This window comes from Amphiura filiformis, unplaced genomic scaffold (assembly GCF_039555335.1).
Source record: "Amphiura filiformis unplaced genomic scaffold, Afil_fr2py scaffold_56, whole genome shotgun sequence".
Classification (NCBI taxonomy): domain Eukaryota; kingdom Metazoa; phylum Echinodermata; class Ophiuroidea; order Amphilepidida; family Amphiuridae; genus Amphiura; species Amphiura filiformis.
The window spans coordinates 86076-105739 of record NW_027305520.1 but is presented as its reverse complement, the minus strand read 5'-3'; positions in this window follow the sequence as shown (position 1 = coordinate 105739).

The window sequence follows — 19664 nt, the reverse complement described above, 5'->3', positions numbered from 1 at the left end:
CAATATGGAGTCATTTTAGACATAGAGTCGCGTAGTGGCTGGACTCTGCTTCTAGAGTAACCCAGACTCCATTTATAGAGCTGCACTAGACTCCATTACATGATTACTCCAACAGGTCGGAAATAAATTAGCACAAAATAATGATACACATAGACGTATAAATTCAAAGTATATACCTACCAGAATAGGAGACTTTACTTTGAGTTTCACGCCATATAGACGATCTTCCGAGGACAGGATGTAGAAATTTAGGCTGAACCCCCATCCCTTAGGAATTGGAACATATAGGCCTACATTCCATGGTGTCAACAGCCAAACTATTCCAGAGTCTGACTCTTTTGAAGAGTCCTAAAGTCAATTGACTCCACAAATAGAGTCATGAACATATAATAGCCAGTTCACGAGCAATGTTGGGGCTAAAGATTGCCCATATATCCGCCCCGACTGCTATAACAGGGCAGACCAGCTTGAGCACTAGGTAGAAATTGACCACGATTACAGCGTGTAAATCATTTTGGCCTGTTTAACACGTAAAATCATTTTAAATATGACCGGATCAAAATAAATTTAGTATAAACTTGCAATTATGAACAGTTTGTGAGGACACTCCTGAATATCAACAGTTGGCTACCATTATTGTTCAGTACAGACATTGCTTGTAGGTAATATCTATGGTATATGAGTTGCTAAATTAAGAGGCAGTGGTAACAATTTGGTCAGTTTATCTTCATCAATTTTCATATAGTTTTGGCATTGTTGCAAAGATATGAACTGAAACAGTACAAATTAGAAAGGATTTAGTCTTCTCAGCTAGATTTGTAGTAATTTTCAAGGCCATGTGACCTTTGTACCTCCGGTCATCAAGACATGGCTGCCTGAAAATCATATATAATTTATTTTTAGGATAGCTGCAGTTCATATCTATGGCACAAGACCAAAATTGTGAGATTTGTCTGAGTAAATGATGGTCTAGTGGGTTTAACAAAGCACCCAATTGGCTATGATTACCCGGATTGTTCCTACTGATTCCTCTATATGGTCGAATCCAACCAAAAGTGTCCACAGGCCAAAAATATAAGTCCAAAATAAAAATGTCTCCACAATTTTTTTCCTTTTGCCCATTGATTGATGGTATATTGTAGGAACCAAAAGTGCCATTACTAATCTTGAAAAATAAATCAAGGACGTGTGATAGTAAATGTGACATCAAAACCCAATGTTACTTACGAATACCACTAGGATGCTGTCACTAATCGCAATACAAATCCACCTAAAACAAATGGAATATTCCCATTAACGCTTTTTTCGTGTAATGTAGACCACAGGGTGTCAGGAAAATGCTAGCTCAACCAGAAAATATTTGTTTTTATTTTTATAACGCGATCAATATGATCTTAGTCAATGTATGCTAGTTTATTTTTTTAAATGAAGTTTAGGTCAGTTTCTGTATTTTACTTATCAAATGAGTATGAATCAATTTACATATTCTTAAAGAACGAGTAGGATATCTGTTTTCAGGAATATTAGGTATTATACGCATACACCTAACGCTTTATAAAATGATAGGTGAAGAAACCCGGTCATTCGTAGGTAACATGAGCGGTTTAACAATATCTATATTGAGTTTAGAGGTTCAAATTTTGCTATTATGATAATGAATGAATAAAATGGTAGTTTTTAGATCTCTTTCAGATGGTACGTCCAAATGAATAAATGCTATTACCTTAGATCAAAATTTTTTGATGCTTTTAGCAAGATTTTGAACACTTCATTTTGATATACAAGTAGTTAAACAGCACATTTACATAATGAATAATTGTTGAATGAATCCGTGTATGGGTAATAATATTGTCTGGGGTACCGCTTAAAGTTTTTGACAATTAATTTCCATTGGTAGGGACACTTCATTACACATGTCATGTATTATGCTGCATTCGTAAGTAACATTTCAGTATTTGTGGTAAGAATTAGACTTTTGGTGGATATCGCAATCAAACTTTCATTTTACAAAGCACTTTGAATGTATTATTTTCTTTATGTGCGTTTATTGATACTTGAGACCCTATCGTGTATTTATAATGTCGGAGAATGAAAGAAGAAGTAAGAAACAAAGGCACTAAAGTGACTTTAATTTGCTTAATTGCACACAAATCGCTTAAAACCGTTATTGCAGACTTGTGAAGTCCATCTTGGAGTCAGTTACGTCTTGTGGCCTTTCGTTTGAGGGCAACTATAATTAGCTTATACTAGGGTCCATCACTGTGTTGTCTAGATCATGAGACATTGAGAAAAGTCATTTTGTCCATGGTATTCGTAGGTAACCTTAGCGAAAACGTCAAAAGTTACCTTCGAATAAATCAATTTGGACACAAATTACTCAGAAACCAGAAGGTCGGTAAACGTTTAAAATGAAGCACACATGACAGCTGACAAATCCAAGTATTTATCCCCTTCTAATCTTCTTTGAATCTGATTTTTATTTCAAATGAGCAAACCGTCGTCTATTTCAGTACATATTTTTCATTAATTAAGCCGTATTCAGTTTTGCATGGTGGGCATGTATGTGAATTCGCAACTTTCATTGACATATGATTTGATAGCGAACGTACATTGGCATGAATGGCGGTGTTTCACAATAGGGTCATGATGTCAAATTGTATTTGTAGGCAACATTCAGCTACCGAAAGCTACGAATACTTACTTTTTTTGTTAATATCTCAGAAATAGTTAAATGCAGGCTATTGAAACATGGTAGTATTAAAGGGTGCATTACAATGCACCTATTGCTTAAATATAATTTACTATTCTCTCAGTTTGTGAAAAAAATGGGTAAAAATAGCATTTTTTGGGTCTCTGTGTCTAAGTTTTTCACAGAAGGGGGTCTTATTATATATGGCACGAAGCGTATGATCAAGGCGAAGAAATGCAATACAAAAACGAAAGCCAATTGATTAATACTTTTAAGTTATGGCCCCGAACATGCCGTGTACACGTTTCGTTGGATTCGACCATATAGTTATAGGGAAACATACCATAGTGCTACCCCTATCCCCTAATTTATAAACTCAAAGACCATCAATATTTAAAATGCCTTTTGACGTCACAACAAGTTATACTCAGGAGGTACATTAAGTGGCCTCAATGCGCGACACACAAACATGACAGAGTCGGTACTCTTTGATTCTACCTCATTGATTGAGTCCCATTAGGTACATTAAGTGGCCTCCATCGAGTGACACACAAACATGGCAGAGTCGGTACTCTTTGATTCTACCTCATTGATTGGGTCCTATTAGGTACATTAAGTGGCCTCAATGCGCGGCACACAAACATGACAGAGTCGGTACTCTTTGATTCTACCTCATTGATTGGGTCCAATTAGGTACATTAAGTGGCCTCCATCGAGCGACACACAAACATGGCGGAGTCGGTACTCTTTGATTCTACCTCATTGATTGGGGTCCAATTAGGTACATTAAGTGGCCTCCATGAGTGACACACAAACATGGCAGAGTCGGTACTCTTTGATTCTACCTCAAACAGAGATGATTTTCATTTTGGACTGTACTAAGTCCAGATATATTTTAAACTTGAAATTAAATTCACTTTGTGTAACAAGTATGATTTTGAATGTCCAATTTATTATCCATTCCAAAAGGAGCACCCACCCTTCCAAGGCTATAGGATTTGGACTAAGGTTAGGAAGTTGATATAGGATTAGGGTTTGCCTGTTAAGGGTATGTTAGGGTTAAGGTTGGGATTAGGGTTAGGTTAGGGTTAGGATTAGGATTAGGGTTAGGGTTAGGGTTAGGATTAGAATTACGGTTAGTGTTATGGCCCATGTTTAGGGTTTAGGGTTATAGGGTACCGTATGTAGGAGGGGTCTGCAATTACCTTGGATAAAATACAGTTGTTTGTGTGGGTGTGTGTACATCTGTACTGTACATGTATGGCTATGTGAATATAGGCCTGTGATTCATATGAAGAATGTGCATGGTCTTTTTATAGTACAAGGACAAATTGGCCAATGCCAGAGGCTATATGCATACCAATGTGTGTACATCTACAAATGAGAAATTTTTGGTGGTTTGCTTTTCATTGCAAATTGCAGTCATTTTAAATTATCGCAGCTTTTTTAATTGCAACTTCCTACGCACAAAATGGCGTTTAATTTACTCGCAACATTACGCGTCTGGTAAAGCCGTGAAATTGTGCCTATTTAGAGGATATCTCATCATTTGTATTATGTACATCATCACTATACTTGTCCATGTTGTCAAATTTTAACAAAATCAAGTGCAGAACCAATCGGTTTAAAAATAGTGCAATTCCTTATTTTGTCGATTTGCTCAATGAAATCATGTAATGTGCTCTAATTTTAATCATGTTGCTGGCTAACTGTTTTTATATTGAAGTGTTTTATTTTTCCAAATTCTTGATATTATCTTATTGTATTGTTGTATTGAAAGTATGGGGGGGGGTGGGGGTGGGAGAATAGACTATGATATGTGAGTTTTGTTGGTGTGAGGACTCTGATTGTGTTATAATTCAGGATGTGTCCAGTGTCATGCTGAGTGTGTGTGAGCAACTGTTGTGAATGGTTATGTGCCCTTCCAGTGTGCTGTAAGTGGATTGTGCTATGCAAATGTTGTGTGCTTGTGAGTAGTCTGGGTTGGATTTCTTGGGGTGGATTATTAACTTGTTTTGCTTTCGTATGGTTTGTGCTATAGGGTTTGCTGCAATATTTTGTTTATTTATTTTGTTGTTCACTTGCATTTTGTCATAATTCTTTATTGTGTATATTATATATGTCTTTTAATGTAAACTTTGCTGTAATTTAGCCTGCGGGCTACAATGCATTGTGTTAATAAACCATAAATGAATGAATGAATGAAATATATGGCTATATGCAGAGTGAATTTCCAGCCCACACCCCCCAGGCAGGGGTTGGAGTGGGTCAGGGACTCAGGGTTTCAATTGACAAGTGCATTGTCAACAGCCTTGCATTTTAACGTGCATGAAATCTATAAGCTTAAATACTGAATATACAGGCCTATGTACCCCCAGCACACACACACAATCATAATTACTCACATCACTAGTATCACAGGGTCAGGGTTTCTATTGACAAGTGCATTATCAACAGCATTGCATTTTCACGTGCATGAAATCTATAAGCTTACGGAACATACAGGTCTATGTCCCCCCACACACACAATCATAATTACTCACATCACTAGTATCACAGACATTCAAATTCCATCATGAAATCTATTCGGCTTTCACAGTACAGTGATTTTCAAGTTCAAACGCTAGCTCTTCAAAGGTGCTGAATTCGACCATCGTGCAAATCGCCAGATATCGCATGAGCAAATTATTATAAGGGCGCACATCACTGAAAATGATGCCAGTTTTTCTCTATAAAAATGCTAATTAAAATCATTTAAACAAATTTTGATATCTGCCATCTGTGATACAATTGTAGGATTTAATATTACTAATCATTACCAATCCAAATTTAGCCAAAATTATGCAAATTTCTGCTCATTTTAATGCTATCTATGTTTTTTTCTTAGAATAAAAATTAATTAAGATTTGTTCCAAGTCTACCATGTTACAATACTGATAATTCAATAAAAAAAACTTTTTAGACTGCAACAAGTCTGTCCTAAAACATTGTATTTATTTGGATAATGAATTGGAAATTCAAAATCATATTTGCTGCACAAAGTAAAATTATTTGAAGTTTGAAATATATAGTGGATAAAATAAAGTCCAATTTGAAAGAATTTAATGTTGGCTCAAGGCTTGGATAGCAGTTATCCATGTTTGACCAATGCATGCATGGATAGCCCTAGTGAAATGGACATTGGATAGCTCTTATCCATAGTGCTGAGTGACCAGCATGGATAATTGCTATCCATTTTGCCTCTCAGTTTACATGTGTTTGGCCCAAGGCTTGGATAGCAGTTATCCATGCATACAAGTGAAATGGGAAAATAATGGATAGCTCTTATCCATCCCAGTGCTGACCAGCATGGATAATTGCTATCCATTTTGCTTGTCAGATTACATATTACAACAGAGATGATTTTCATTTTGGACTTTACTAAGTCCAGATATATTTTAAACTTGAAATTAAATTCACTTTGTGTAACAAGTATGATTTTGAATGTCCAATTTATTATCCATTCCAAAAGGAGCACCCCCTTCCAAGGCTATATGATTAGGATTTGGACTAAGGTTAGGAAGTTGATATAGGATTAGGGTTTGCCTGTTAAGGGTATGTTAGGGTTAAGGTTGGGATTAGGGTTAGGTTAGGGTTAGGATTAGGATTAGGGTTAGGATTAGGGTTAGGATTAGAATTACGGTTAGTGTTATGGCCCATGTTTAGGGTTTAGGGTTATAGGGTACCGTATGTAGGAGGGTCTGCAATTACCTTGGATAAAATACAGTTGTTTGTGTGGGTGTGTGTACATCTGTACTGTACATGTATGGCTATGTGAATATAGGCCTGTGATTCATATGAAGAATGTGCATGGTCTTTTTATAGTACAAGGACAAATTGGCCAATGCCAGAGGCTATATGCATACCAATGTGTGTACATCTACAAATGAGAAATTTTTGGTGGTTTGCTTTTCATTGCAAATTGCAGTCATTTTAAATTATCGCAGCTTTTTTAATTGCAACTTCCTACGCACAAAATGGCGTTTAATTTACTCGCAACATTACGCGTCTGGTAAAGCCGTGAAATTGTGCCTATTTAGAGGATATCTCATCATTTGTATTATGTACATCATCACTATACTTGTCCATGTTGTCAAAGATATGGCTATATGCAGAGTGAATTTCAGCCCACCCCCCCTTATGGCCAGGGTACCAGGGGATGGGTGGCTGGGACTTATACCAGGGCTAAATTTCAAAAATGTTAAACCTCCCCGCCAAGTCCCGGACCGACGGGAAACAACACATGGCCGGCCCTACAGGGACAAATTTTGTGTCAATGCCCGTCTGTTATAATAAACTGCCCGGCTATTTGTTCCGGGTACTGATCTGCACTGCAGGCAGGGGTTGGAGTGGGTCAGGGACTCAGGGTTTCAATTGACAAGTGCATTGTCAACAGTCTTCATTTTCACGTACATGAAATCTATAAGCTTAACTACTGAACATACAGGCCTATGCACCCCCCACAATCATAATTACTCACATCACTAGTATCACAGGGTCAGGGTTTCAATTGACAAGTGCATTATCAACAGCCTTGCATTTTAACGTGCATGAAATCTATAAGCTTAAATACTGAATATACAGGCCTATGTACCCCCCCAGCACACACACACAATCATAATTACTCACATCACTAGTATCACAGGGTCAGGGTTTCTATTGACAAGTGCATTATCAACAGCATTGCATTTTCACGTGCATGAAATCTATAAGCTTACGGAACATACAGGTCTATGTCCCCCCACACACACAATCATAATTACTCACATCACTAGTATCACAGACATTCAAATTCCATCATGAAATCTATTCGGCTTTCACAGTACAGTGATTTTCAAGTTCAAACGCTAGCTCTTCAAAGGTGCTGAATTCGACCATCGTGCAAATCGCCAGATATCGCATGAGCAAATTATTATAAGGGCGCACATCACTGAAAATGATGCCAGTTTTCTCTATAAAATGCTAATTAAAATCATTTAAACAAATTTTGATATCTGCCATCTGTGATACAATTGTAGGATTTAATATTACTAATCATTACCAATCCAAATTTAGCCAAAATTATGCAAATTTCTGCTCATTTTAATGCTATCTATGTTTTTTCTTAGAATAAAATTAATTAAGATTTGTTCCAAGTCTACCATGTTACAATACTGATAATTCAATAAAAAAAACTTTTTAGACTGCAACAAGTCTGTCCTAAAACATTGTATTTATTTGGATAATGAATTGGAAATTCAAAATCATATTTGCTACACAAAGTTAAATTATTTGAAGTTTGAAATATATAGTGGATAAAATAAAGTCCAATTTGAAAGAATTTAATGTTGGCTCAAGGCTTGGATAGCAGTTATCCATGTTTGACCAATGCATGCATGGATAGCCCTAGTGAAATGGACATTGGATAGCTCTTATCCATAGTGCTGAGTGACCAGCATGGATAATTGCTATCCATTTTGCCTCTCAGTTTACATGTGTTTGGCCCAAGGCTTGGATAGCAGTTATCCATGCATACAAGTGAAATGGGAAAATAATGGATAGCTCTTATCCATCCAGTGCTGACCAGCATGGATAATTGCTATCCATTTTGCTTGTCAGATTACATATTACAACAGAGATGATTTTCATTTTGGACTTTACTAAGTCCAGATATATTTTAAACTTGAAATTAAATTCACTTTGTGTAACAAGTATGATTTTGAATGTCCAATTTATTATCCATTCCAAAAGGAGCACCCCCCTTCCAAGGCTATATGATTAGGATTTGGACTAAGGTTAGGAAGTTGATATAGGATTAGGGTTTGCCTGTTAAGGGTATGTTAGGGTTAAGGTTGGGATTAGGGTTAGGTTAGGGTTAGGATTAGGATTAGGGTTAGGATTAGGGTTAGGATTAGAATTACGGTTAGTGTTATGGCCCATGTTTAGGGTTTAGGGTTATAGGGTACCGTATGTAGGAGGGTCTGCAATTACCTTGGATAAAATACAGTTGTTTGTGTGGGTGTGTGTACATCTGTACTGTACATGTGTGGCTATGTGAATATAGGCCTGTGATTCATATGAAGAATGTGCATGGTCTTTTTATAGTACAAGGACAAATTGGCCAATGCCAGAGGCTATATGCATACCAATGTGTGTACATCTACAAATGAGAAATTTTTGGTGGTTTGCTTTTCATTGCAAATTGCAGTCATTTTAAATTATCGCAGCTTTTTTAATTGCAACTTCCTACGCACAAAATGGCGTTTAATTTACTCGCAACATTACGCGTCTGGTAAAGCCGTGAAATTGTGCCTATTTAGAGGATATCTCATCATTTGTATTATGTACATCATCACTATACTTGTCCATGTTGTCAAAGATATGGCTATATGCAGAGTGAATTTCCAGCCCACACCCCCCCCCCCTTATGGCCAGGGTACCAGGGGGATGGGTGGCTGGGACTTATACCAGGGCTAAATTTCAAAAATGTTCAAACTCCCCGCCAAGTCCCGGACCGACGGGAAACAACACATGGCCGGCCCTACAGGGACAAATTTTGTGTCAATGCCCGTCTGTTATAATAAACTGCCCGGCTATTTGTTCCGGGTACTGATCTGCACTGCAGGCAGGGGTTGGAGTGGGTCAGGGACTCAGGGTTTCAATTGACAAGTGCATTGTCAACAGTCTTCATTTTCACGTACATGAAATCTATAAGCTTAACTACTGAACATACAGGCCTATGCACCCCCCCCCCACAATCATAATTACTCAAATCACTAGTATCACAGGGTCAGGGTTTCAATTGACAAGTGCATTATCAACAGCCTTGCATTTTAACGTGCATGAAATCTATAAGCTTAAATACTGAATATACAGGCCTATGTACCCCCCCAGCACACACACACAATCATAATTACTCACATCACTAGTATCACAGGGTCAGGGTTTCTATTGACAAGTGCATTATCAACAGCATTGCATTTTCACGTGCATGAAATCTATAAGCTTACGGAACATACAGGTCTATGTCCCCCCCCCACACACACAATCATAATTACTCACATCACTAGTATCACAGACATTCAAATTCCATCATGAAATCTATTCGGCTTTCACAGTACAGTGATTTTCAAGTTCAAACGCTAGCTCTTCAAAGGTGCTGAATTCGACCATCGTGCAAATCGCCAGATATCGCATGAGCAAATTATTATAAGGGCGCACATCACTGAAAATGATGCCAGTTTTTCTCTATAAAAATGCTAATTAAAATCATTTAAACAAATTTTGATATCTGCCATCTGTGATACAATTGTAGGATTTAATATTACTAATCATTACCAATCCAAATTTAGCCAAAATTATGCAAATTTCTGCTCATTTTAATGCTATCTATGTTTTTTCTTAGAATAAAAATTAATTAAGATTTGTTCCAAGTCTACCATGTTACAATACTGATAATTCAATAAAAAAACTTTTTAGACTGCAACAAGTCTGTCCTAAAACATTGTATTTATTTGGATAATGAATTGGAAATTCAAAATCATATTTGCTACACAAAGTAAAATTATTTGAAGTTTGAAATATATAGTGGATAAAATAAAGTCCAATTTGAAAGAATTTAATGTTGGCTCAAGGCTTGGATAGCAGTTATCCATGTTTGACCAATGCATGCATGGATAGCCCTAGTGAAATGGACATTGGATAGCTCTTATCCATAGTGCTGAGTGACCAGCATGGATAATTGCTATCCATTTTGCCTCTCAGTTTACATGTGTTTGGCCCAAGGCTTGGATAGCAGTTATCCATGCATACAAGTGAAATGGGAAAATAATGGATAGCTCTTATCCATCCCAGTGCTGACCAGCATGGATAATTGCTATCCATTTTGCTTGTCAGATTACATGGCGGAGTCGGTACTCTTTGATTCTACCTCATTGATTGGGTCCAATTAGGTACATTAAGTGGCCTCCATGAGTGACACACAAACATGGCAGAGTCGGTAGTCTTTGATTCTACCTCATTGATTGGGTCCAATTAGGTACATTAAGTGGCCTCCATGAGTGACACACAAACATGGCAGAGTCAGTATTCTTTGATTCTACCTCATTGATTGGGTCCCATTAGGTACATTAAGTGGCCTCAATGCGCGGCACACAAACATGGCAGAGTCGGTACTCTTTGATTCTACCTTATTGATTGGGTCCCATTAGGTACATTAAGTGGCCTCAATGCGCGGCACAAAAACATGACAGAGTCGGTACTCTTTGATTCTACCTCATTGATTGGGTCCCATTAGGTACATTAAGTGGCCTCCATGAGTGACACACAAACATGACAGAGTTGGTACTCTTTGTTTCTACCTTATTGATTGGGTCCCATTAGGTACATTAAGTGGCCTCAATGCGCGGCACACAAACATGGCAGAGTTGGTACTCTTTGATTCTACCTTATTGATTGGGTCCAATTAGGTACATTAAGTGGCCTCCATGAGTGACACACAAACATGGCAGAGTCGGTAGTCTTTGATTCTACCTCATTGATTGGGTCCAATTAGGTACATTAAGTGGCCTCCATGAGTGACACACAAACATGGCAGAGTCAGTATTCTTTGATTCTACCTCATTGATTGGGTCCCATTAGGTACATTAAGTGGCCTCAATGCGCGGCACACAAACATGGCAGAGTCGGTACTCTTTGATTCTACCTTATTGATTGGGTCCCATTAGGTACATTAAGTGGCCTCAATGCGCGGCACAAAAACATGACAGAGTCGGTACTCTTTGATTCTACCTCATTGATTGGGTCCCATTAGGTACATTAAGTGGCCTCCATGAGTGACACACAAACATGACAGAGTTGGTACTCTTTGATTCTACCTTATTGATTGGGTCCCATTAGGTACATTAAGTGGCCTCAATGCGCGGCACACAAACATGACAGAGTCGGTACTCTTTGATTCTACCTCATTGATTGGGTCCCATTAGGTACATTAAGTGGCCTCCATCGATTGACACACAAACATGGCAGAGTCGGTACTCTTTGATTCTACCTCATTGATTGGGTCCCATTAGGTACATTAAGTGGCCTCAATGCGCGGCACACAAACATGGCAGAGTCGGTACTCTTTGATTCTACCTTATTGATTGGGTCCCATTAGGTACATTAAGTTGCCTCAATGCGCGACACACAAACATGACAGAGTTGGTACTCTTTGATTCTACCTTATTGATTGGGTCCCATTATTGTATATTAAGTGGCCTCAATGACCGACACACAGACATGACAGAGTCGGTACTCTTTGATTCTACCTCATTGATTGGGTCCAATTAGGTACATTAAGTGGCCTCAATGCTCGGCACACAAACATGGCTGAGTTGGTACTCCTTGATTCTACCTTATTGATTGGGTCCCTTTATTGTATATTAAGTGGCCTCCATGAGCGACACACAGACATGGCAGAGTCGGTACTCTTTGATTCTACCTCATTGATTTGGTCCAATTGGTATATTAAGTGACCTCAATGCGCAACACAAACATGGCAGAGTCGGTACTCTTTGATTCTACCTCATTGAGGTGTTTTTCTTCCCAGTGATTGGGTCCTATTAGGTACATGAGGTGACCTCCATGAGCGACACAAAACGTGGCGGAGTCGGTACTCTTGGATTCTACCTCATTGAGTAAAAATGACAACTGTTTATGGAAGAGGCAACGTTTTGGGCTATTCTAGAAATCAACACCCCCCCTGTGGAATTGAAGAAAATAATTTAATCTCCCACAGAGGGAGGGTAGATTTCAAAATGAGTCTCTCATTCAAGTAACTCTTTTGAAATTCACACTTCAAGTGGAAGATTAAGGTTATGTCTTCCATAGGGAGTGTATGTACTGGCTACTCAAGCAATGCATGTCATCAATTATTCCCACCTTAACTACAGTTATCAACATATCACTAAAGTCTGACACTTTTCCCAACTCCTTGAAACAAGCTATTGTCACCCCTATCATAAAGAAAGCAACCCTGGATCCTAATGAACTTAAAATTATAGGCCTGTCTCCAATATTAAATGTTTTTCAAAAATTATGGAAAAATGTGTTATGTCACAGATGTTTTCCCATATGTCTACAAATTGTTTGCTGGAGCCTTACCAATCTGCTTACAAGCCTAATCATGGAACAGAAACTGCTCTTCTGAAAGTGAAAAATGATATTCTATGTGCACTGGACAACAAAAAAGCAGTTTATCTTGTATTATTAGATCTAAGTGCAGCTTTTGACACTATTGATTTTGATATTTTGAATGATAGACTTGAAAAATCTCTTGGCGTTAATGGAGCCGTGCGATCCTGGATACTCTCCTACCTCAAAGGACGCAATAGCCAAGTTGGTATAGGTGGTGATTTTTCTAAAACTCAAACAATGGAATTTGGCCTACCCCAGGGATCAGTGGTAGGTCCTGGGATGTTTAGCTACTACACATACATGTACCCACTTGGAAAAATTATCCAGAAACACAGATTGAACTATCACATATACGCAGATGATACGCAAATATATACAGAATTTAATCCCCGCATACCTGGAGATAGTGTAACTGCTCTTTTCAAATTGGAATCATGTATTGCTGAAATCAAGAATTGGATGAATGTAAATAAGCTTAAACTGAATGAAGATAAAACCGAATTCTTTGTTGCTAGCTCTGCATATAATTTGAAATATATATATGAACCAACTCTTAACGTATGTGGAACAGTTATCAAACCATCTGATTCTGTACGCAACCTTGGAGTTCTTTTTGATTCAACCATGTCTATGTCATCTCAAATATCTGCTGTCTCTCGCTCTTTAAATTATCATCTTCGTAATATAGGACGCATTCGCTGTTATATTGATAAAGATACTTGCAACCATGCTGTCCGCTCACTTGTTATTTCTCGAATTGATTATTGTAACTCTTTATTATATGGAACAACTGTAAAAAAACACACAAAAACTACAAAAGATACAAAACAGAGCTGCCAGACTTGTTTTCAAGGCAAACCGTATGGAACACACCACTCCTCTGCTGAAAGAACTTCACTGGCTTCCAGTAAATGAGCGTATTACCTACAAACTACTCACATTCGCTTATAAAAGTAGACATGAAACAACACCACTGTACATACAAAATCTCCTAAAATCTCACACATTTTCTGATGGTATGTTCCTACGATCACATGCTGATGGCAGTCTGCTTGTATGTAAAAGAACTCACACAACATATGGGAATAATGCCTTCTGCAATTCTGTGCCAGCTCTCTGGAACAAATTACCTGTAAAACTTCGTACTTCACATAGTCTGGCCACTTTTAAATCTAATCTGAAAACCTATTTGTTTCCAAACTAAGTTTTTTATTTGTAATTTTAAGTTGTACATTTTTACTGTAGCCTAAGATGTAGTGTAAGTTGTACTTTTAAGATCATTGTAAAGCGCTTTGTTCATACTTATGCTAAGGCGCTATATAAATTCCGTTTATTATTTATTTATTATTATTTATGTATTTCAACTGCAATACCCCAATTGTACCATGGGATGTAATAGTTTCACTCATGTCCAATATCAATATCACAACACAAGAGACTGTTGTCCATTCAGAGACAGGCCACTTATCATGACTTATGGCCAGTATCACAACACAAGAGACTGTTGTCCATTCAGAGACAGGCCACTTATCATGACTTATGGCCAGTATCACAACACAAGATACTGTTGTCCATTCAGAGACAGGCCACTTATCATGACTTATGGCCAATATCACAGCACAAGAGACTGTTGTCCATTCAGAGACAGGCCACTTATCATGACTTATGGCCAGTATCACAACACAAGATACTGTTGTCCATTCAGAGACAGGCCACTTATCATGACTTATGGCCAGTATCACAACACAAGATACTGTTGTCCATTCAGAGACAGGCCACTTATCATGACTTATGGCCAGTATCACAACACAATATACTGTTGTCCATTCAGAGACAGGCCACTTATCATGACTTATGGCCAGTATCACAACACAAGAGACTGTTGTCCATTCAGAGACAGGCTACTTATCATGACTTATGGCCAGTATCACAACACAAGAGACTGTTGTCCATTCAGAGACAGGCCACTTATCATGACTTATGGCCAGTATCACAACACAAGAGACTGCTGTCCATTCAGAGACAGGTCACTTATCATGACTTATGGCCACTATCACAACACAAGAGACTGTTGTCCATTCAGAGACAGGCCACTTATCATGACTTATGGCCAGTATCACAACACAAGAGACTGTTGTCCATTCAGAGACAGGCCACTTTTCATGACTTATGGCCACTATCACAACACAAGAGACTGTTGTCCATTCAGAGACAAGCCACTTATCATGACTTATGGCCAGTATCACAACACAAGAGACTGTTGTCCATTCAGAGACAGGCCACTTATCATGACTTATGGCCACTATCACAACACAAGAGACTGCTGTCCAGAGACAGGTCAGAGACTGTTCAGAGACGGTCAAGAAGCACCTGGGTTACAGGTGCCATATCTTAATGAAACACTTAATTCAAAATCAAATCCATCTGAAAAGACTAGAAAAATAGTAGCTGAATATGAAACCCAGTGCATTGTTTGAGATAAAGACATTTTGAGATTTATATTTATGTGCATATTCGAATTATTCTTGGCAATAAACAATCATTGGGCTACAAGTTATATTCATCACGTTTACAGGGCTCCAATTTAGAAGTATTTTCCAGTAGTTATGTAAAACCTTTGAGAACCAGCTAATAATTTACATGCATATTGAATTATTAATCTCTTGGTTAGTCTATCATGAAACCACTTAACTTGATTAGATATAGTGCCTAATGTCATAAAGACTACAGGTGTATACATGATTGTTATTATGCTTTATAAATTTTTAAACTACATGTAGTTTCGTTTCATCATAGCTGAGAGGCAAAGTTACAATTAATGTCAAAACATTTATGTAGATGGAGAGAAAAGATGAAATGCTGACATGGGGATGAGGTTGTTCTCTTTATTGTTTTTCTTTAATCACCAAGGGAACAAAACAGAAATCCAGTGCGCGATATTTTTTAGTTGGATATCACTTCTGACAAAGTTGTTGGAGTTGACATACGCGTTTTTATCTTCTCTCGATTTGAAAGATAGTCGTAGCAATTTGCTAAAGTAAGATACTGTCTGAATATTCACAAACAACTTTTCATCTGCTAATTAAAGAAGTAATTAACAGGAATTTGCTAATTCATTCATCTGCTGAAGTAATCAACAGGAATTTGCTAAGTAATCATCTGCTGATTTAAGAAGAATAACTGAAATGGATAAATCAAAGGCTAGCTGCAGTTTGATGTGGATCGTTGTAGTCCTGGTGACAATGATACTTTCATGTATCATTGCATTTGCTTATGGAGAAAAGGGTAAGTACTGTATCATCATCTCCTCATCATTAATCTTTTTCTTACTCTTTCCCCCTTTCTTCTTCCCCCATCTGTGTAGTAGAACTTGAAATGTAATCATGTATTAAACATCAAATTTTCAGAACAATATCCTTTGGAGATTGGGTGTAAAATTTCACCATTTTTATGATATATTGCTTGAAAGGTCTATCTCATATGATACAGTGTTCAAGTATGTTGCCATCCCTAGCATACTTGCTTATTGCGTTGTTAGTTTCATCAACTTTACAGTGTTCAAGTATGTTGCCATCCCTAGCATACTTGCTTATTGCGTTGTTAGTTTCATCAACTTTACAGTCTGTAAGAGTTAAAGATTTGTTCTTGTCTCATTATTTGACGCAGTCCGGGATGTTATTCATATGACAAAGTTGCTTCACTGTTCTTTAAAACCCATGAGAAATAAGTTCGTAATCATATGTGCTTTGATATGTATATAAGATAGTTCCTATGTTAAGAAATTCATGCTCATTTCAAGTCTGTAAGAGTTAACGACTTGTTCTTGTCTCATTATTTGACGCAGTCCGGGATGTTATTCATATGACAAAGTTGCTTCACTGTTCTTTAAAACCCATGAGAAATAAGTTCGTAATCATATGTGCTTTGATATGTATATAAGATAGTTCCTATGTTAAGAAATTCATGCTCATTTCAAGTCTGTAAGAGTTAAAGATGTGTTCTTGTCTCATTATTTGACGTAGTCCGGGATGTTATTCATAAGACAAAGTTGCTTCACTGTTCTTTAAAAACCATGAGAAATAAGTTCGTAATCATATGTGCTTTGATATGTATATAAGATAGTTCCTATGTTAAGAAATTCATGCTCATTTCAAGTCTGTAAGAGTTAAAGATTTGTTCTTGTCTCATTATTTGACGTAGTTCGGGATGTTATTCATATGACAAAGTTGCTTCACTGTTCTTTAAAAACCATGAGAAATAAGTTCGTAATCATATGTGCTTTGATATGTATATAAGATAGTTCCTATGTTAAGAAATTCATGCTCATTTCAAGTCTGTAAGAGTTAAAGATTTGTTCTTGTCTCCTTATTTGACGTAGTTCGGGATGTTATTCATATGACAAAGTTGCTTCACTGTTCTTTAAAACCCATGAGAAATAAGTTCGTAATCATATGTGCTTTGATATGTATATAAGATAGTTCCTATGTTAAGAAATTCATGCTCATTTCAAGTCTGTAAGAGTTAAAGATTTGTTCTTGTCTCATTATTTGACGCCGTCCGGGATGTTATTCATATGACAAAGTTGCTTCACTGTTCTTTAAAACCCATGAGAAATAAGTTCGTAATCATATGTGCTTTGATATGTATATAAGATAGTTCCTATGTTAAGAAATTCATGCTCATTTCAAGTCTGTAAGAGTTAACGACTTGTTCTTGTCTCATTATTTGACGCAGTCCGGGATGTTTTTCATATGACAAAGTTGCTTCACTGTTCTTTAAAACCCATGAGAAATAAGTTCGTAATCATATGTGCTTTGATATGTATATAAGATAGTTCCTATGTTAAGAAATTCATGCTCATTTCAAGTCTGTAAGAGTTAAAGATTTGTTCTTGTCTCATTATTTGACGTAGTTCGGGATGTTATTCATATGACAAAGTTGCTTCACTGTTCTTTAAAACCCATGAGAAATAAGTTCGTAATCATATGTGCTTTGATATGTATATAAGATAGTTCCTATGTTAAGAAATTCATGCTCATTTCAAGTCTGTAAGAGTTAAAGATTTGTTCTTGTCTCATTATTTGATGTGTGCTTTGATATGGATATAAGATAGTTCCTATGTTAAGAACTTCATGCTCACTTTAAGTCTGTAAGAGTTAAAGATTTGTTCTTGTCTCATTGTTTGACATAGTCCAGGATAGTATTTATAACATGAAGTTGCTTTACTCTTTACCACAAATGCAAGATATAAGCTCATAATAATGATGTGTACTTTGATAAGTAAGATAGTTCCGATGGATGTTAAGGTGGTACTACACCCCTGGCCAATTTTGTGCCTATTTTTGCATTTTTCTCAAAAATTATAGCGCATTGGTGACAAGTAAGATATGTATATTATAGGAGCAAGGACTACGACTACAGCACTGAAAATTCAGCAACTCAAGGCAAGTAGTTATTGATTTATTGATCAAATATTGGTTTTCCTCATTTTTGACTGTAACTCCACAACTGTTGTCTGTGCTGAAATAAAATTTCCAGTGCAGTAGTTGTAATCCTTGCCCCTATAATATACATATCTTACTTGTCACCAATGCCCTATAATTTTTGAGAAAAATGCAAAAATAGGCACAAAATTGGGCAGGGGTGTAGTACCCCCTTAAGAACATTAAACCCAAAAAGGAGAGTTTATCGATTAATCAATATTTAAAAAACACAAATTACAAGATAAATGCTCATTTTAGGTGATAGATAATATTTAATAGTTTTTTATCATGTTTCCTATATCCTTACCAATGATAATAATATCTTTATCGTACCAACAAGTGGTGACGGTATATACCAGCATCTTGAAATAGGGCCTTTGGTAGTAAATGTCTTCAGAGGGGCAGTATGTAGAATGTTTTGCAAAAGGTGGTGATTGCCTAGGAACTTTTTAAAAGAGGGTTATTAGCTATACACAATTTTGAAAATAAATAATGGAATTTTGTTAATTTGTTCTAAATTCATAATATAAATTTGCTTTTTATAGGTATGCGATTTTTTTTGCACTGTTTAGTAGCAGCGCTATTGCGTTCTTTATGTAGCAGCGCTATATAAGCATTTTGTATGTATGTATAATGTAGTATATGACAATGTGGTGATGCATTGATAGAGTTAAATTCCACAAAAATCACCAGGTAGCTACAAACAAAAGAGCATATGCGTAAATCACGGGGGAGGGGAGAGGAAGGTCGTTGGGTAATAAATTAATAGATAATAATAATTGGTATTTGTACAGCGCTCCAGCAACCCCAGAGTGCTTCATAATGAATAAAATACAAGCATATTACCTATTAAACTTGAACTTTTAAACTTAATATACCAAATTCTACTTACTCAAAGATAACATGATAAGTTCAAAATGACAGAGTATGAAATACACGAAAATCCGTATTTTTGCAAACTACATTCAAAAACCGAAATGTTCATATTACACATACGGACTATTGTAAAACTATAATTTTATATGAGGCAAGGCCGTCGAGCCTGCAAACTTGTGCAAAATGTAATGATTGGCCAACAATCTTTCCTTGCCTGTTTTAATCCACAATGAAGTTGACCTTTTTTGGGCCATTTTAGCATTAAAATTGCTCATGTGTGACGTGTCATGTCAAAAACATACAATTTTGGGCAGGGAATCAATTTTGAGGTTTTACATATTTTAAATATAGAGATATGTTGCTCAAAACACCGTTTTCCCCAATGAAATTGGACATTCATAAGCGAAGATATTGAGTTCGTA